The 3,913-nt window shown below is 45.8% G+C and overlaps 1 pseudogene; it reads left to right on the top strand.

Annotated features, from left to right (window-relative positions):
- The first annotated feature begins 333 nt into the window (after window positions 1–333).
- Window positions 334–451, top strand: LOC124607869 (annotated as a pseudogene).
- Window positions 452–3,913: the final 3,462 nt, after the last annotated feature.

The raw sequence follows: 3,913 nt of genomic DNA, 5'->3' as shown, positions 1-3,913 counted from the left end.
ACAAAGACCCTTCTCTGTTTCCTAGAACCAACCCTAAATGACCAGAACGGCTCTACTCCATCTCGACTCTGTCATAAAGGTTAATCAGCGGAAATCAATTATTACAAACAGAACATATTGTAGTCAACGTCCTGCTTGCGCCACATCAATTACGTATTGGTAGCTTATACCAGTACCGGGCTTGCGACACGAGTGCTCGTAAATGAGTTGAGTTACTGCGGAATATGAGCTCTCTAATAATTTCCAAGAGCTCACTGACAAAGGAACATTCTTTTAAGTGTTGGGGCATGATTTGGTAACTGATCGGTATTTCCGTTGTGTATTTCCCCCTCAGCCAACGGTCTTGCCGCAGTGGTAACACCGGTTCCCGTCAGATCACCGAAGTTAAGCGCTGTCGGGCTGGGCTAGCACTTGGATGGGTGACCATCCGGTCTGCCGAGCGCTGTTGGAAAACGGGGTGCACTCAGCCCTTGTGAGGCAAACTGAGGAACTACTTGATTTAGAAGTAGCGGCTCCGGTCTCGTAAACTGACATACGGCCGGGAGAGCGGTGTGCTGACCACATGCCCCTCCGTATCCGAATCCAGTGTCGCCTGTGGGCTGAGGATGACACGGCGGCCAGGCGGTACGTTTGGCCCTTCATGGCCTGTGCTGGAGGAGTTTAGTTTATTTCCCTTCAAATGAATTCAGTCAAGTGGTCATATTTTTTCTAGTAGCCAACTCAAATGGTCGTTTTCCGTAACGAAGTTGCGGATGTTTTTTCTCAGCGGTTCTGTGTGTTTTTTGGGGTGCTGAATCACAATTCATGTTTTCTTTGTTGTAGGAGGTCGGCCTCAAAACAAAAAACGCAAAAAACCTCAAAGTCTTTCCAGTTTTTCCTGTTTTCAATTATATATCCAGAACTATGCGTTGCTCGAAGATGACCACTCCGTGCAGAATAAAAGTAGACAAAATTTCCTATAAAATGCACTAGTCGTGTTTGATTATATGACGAGCGATAACGGCGCTGGAGCGCGCTGAAAAGCAGCCTTTTTTTTTGCGCTCTATTGGATGAGAAAAATTGCCTGGGTCACCTACAGCCAAACGGAGACGAATAAAAAATTGCGCACATTGCTTCTTTCTTTTCCACATGGAGGTCCCGCTCGAGTGACCCAATTCTGGGTTCGACATTCACTCATTTCATGTCACATGTACATTACTAAGTACATATTTCATATTCATCTTTCTACTGAGTGTGGCCACTCCCGCCGGAGGTTCGAGTCCTCCCTCGGATATGGGTGTGTGTGTTGTTCTTAGTATTAAGTTAGTTTAAGTAGTGTGTAAGTCTAGGGACCGATGACCTCAGCAGTTTGGTCCCTTAGAAATTCATACACATTTGAACGTTCTACTGAGTGTCATGTGCCTAACCTGTTGTAAATATAATTTATTACTGTTTTCATCAAACATGCTTTCTCATCAATACATTCAAAAGAACCTCCGCTCATTATAATACATCGAAAATATAGTGCCCGTGAGAGACTTACAATGGGAGGGGTCGTGTTGCTGTAGGACGCAGAAGGCATTTTTCGTAACTGTCGCTTTGCTTCCTCCCCCATTATGTGAAAATTGAATGTTACTGACGTCTCTCGTAATAAATTTCATTTACTTTCACGTAGTGTAGGTTTTTTAGTTGGTAATATGAATATTTTTTGAGTTGTAGGGGGTGAGAGTGGGAGTTTCTAACGTTTTTATAGAACGGCCAAAAAATGATTGCTCTTCAGAGCACTCTAGCGGCAATACCGCTCGTCATAAAATGAAACGTGACTAGTGCATTTTATAGGAAATTTTGTCTACTCTAATTTTGTATGAGCGTCATCTTCGAGCAACGCATAGTTTTCAAAATACAATCGAAAAACAGAAAAAATCGGAAAAATCTTGAGGTTCTCTGTGTTTCTCCCTGTGAAGCCGACCTCCTTCGAGGCAACAAATACGATATTCTGATTCAGGTCACCAAAAAACATACAGAAACGCTGAGAAAAAACTTCCACAATTTTGTTACGAAAACTACTGCTTTGAACACCAATTGAGTGGACTATAGTGGACACTTCCTTTACTGTGCCTGGCGACACAGGTTCCTGGTTCGGCTCTGAGAAGTAGTTGACGCTGGTGGTAATGAGTTTCAGCGGCGACAAGTCGTGGTTGCGACGTGGGCAGGCGGGCAGCTGAACTATGCTGTCGGTCCGCCTGCTGGAATCGCGGCGTCGATCTGCCGCCCAAGACGACGACAGGCGTTCGTCTCCAGAGGAAGGCGCGCCGATCGATGGCGCCGGAGCTGCCGGATTACCCCGGCGCGGCGGTCTGATGGAACCACAACATTCCGGCCGGTAATCTCCTGCCTGCGGGCAGAGAGGGGGGTGGGGGATGCGGGCGCATCCCAGCCCTGCGTCGTCTCTCTTGTTTCCTGAATTCCAGCTCCAGCAGACTCTCTCCCTAATAAATACACAATTGTCTTGGTCACATTTGTGGCCTTAAGTCACGTTTACCGTTTCGACACGTACAGGTTATCATCAGAACTTCTGTTTTTGGGTCATCACTTTTCTGACGGGTTTGATACGGCCTGCACGAATTTCCCTCGTGTGTCAACCTCTTTATCTCAGAATAGCATTTCCACCCAACGTCGCCCGCATCTCGTGGTCGCGCGGTAGCGTTCTCGCTTCCCACGCCCGGGTTCCCGGGTTCGATTCCCGGCGGGGTCAGGGATTTTCTCTGCCTCGTGATGGCTGGGTGTTGTGTGCTGTCCTTAGGTTAGTTAGGTTTAAGTAGTTCTAAGTTCTAGGGGACTGATGACCATAGATGTTAAGTCCCATAGTGCTCAGAGCCATTTGAACCACCCAACGTCCTCAGTTATTTGTTGAGTATTTTCTACTCTGTCTTCCTCTACAGTATGTACCCACCACAGTTACCTCATCCCTCGTGGAACTTATTCCTTAGTGCCTTAAAATACGTGTCATTGCCCTACACCTTTTTCTTGTCTGTTTCTTCATGTTTCTCTCTTCTGCCGAGAACTTCCTCGTTCTTCACCTTTACCATAAACCTAATTTTCAACATCGTACTGTAGCGCCACATCTCAAACGCTTCGATTCCCTTCCCTGCAGTTTTCTCACTAGCATACGATGCTGTGGTCCAAACTTTCATTATCAGAAATTTCTTTCTCAAATTAAGGCCGATGTTTGATACTACTAGACTTCTTTTGGCCAGGAATGCCCTCTTTGTGTTTGCTATTCTGGTTTTTACGTTCTCATTGCTGCGACCGTCATAAGCTAATTTGATTCCAGGGTAGTAGAATTAGTCCACTACCTGTACCTCCTCGTCCTCAATTTTGACAGTACCTCATTTCCGCAACTCCACACTCCTGTCATTTTTCTACGGTTTACTGTCAATCGTTTTTTTGTGCTCAGTAGACTGTTCATTCCATTCAGGACGCCCTGCAATTCTTCCTATATTTCAATGAGGTAAGGAATGTCGTTGATGAACATTATCATTGGAATTCTTTCACCGTAAATTTGAATCGTACTCCCAAACATTTTGAAAGTGGTCCCCATATATACACAGAAGTGCCAAAGAAACTGGTACACCTGCCCAATATCACGTAGGGCCCCGCGAGCACGCAGAAGTACCTGAACGCGACATAGCATGGACTCGACTAATGTCTGAAGTAATGCTGGAGGGAACTGACACCATGAATCCCACAGGACTGCCCATAAATCTGTAAGAGTACGAGGGGATTGAGGTCTACTCTGAAAAATCCGTAAGAGTACGAAGGGACTGAAGTCTCTTCTGAACAGCACGTCGCAAGCCATCCCAGATATGCTCAATAATGTTCATGTCTGAGGAGTCTGGTGGGCAGCAGAAGTTTTTAAACTCAGAAGAGTGTT

Source organism: Schistocerca americana, chromosome 3 (assembly GCF_021461395.2).
Source record: "Schistocerca americana isolate TAMUIC-IGC-003095 chromosome 3, iqSchAmer2.1, whole genome shotgun sequence".
Lineage (NCBI taxonomy): Eukaryota > Metazoa > Arthropoda > Insecta > Orthoptera > Acrididae > Schistocerca > Schistocerca americana.
Note: the sequence above shows the minus strand (reverse complement) of the source record. Positions and strands in the feature narration are given on the sequence as shown.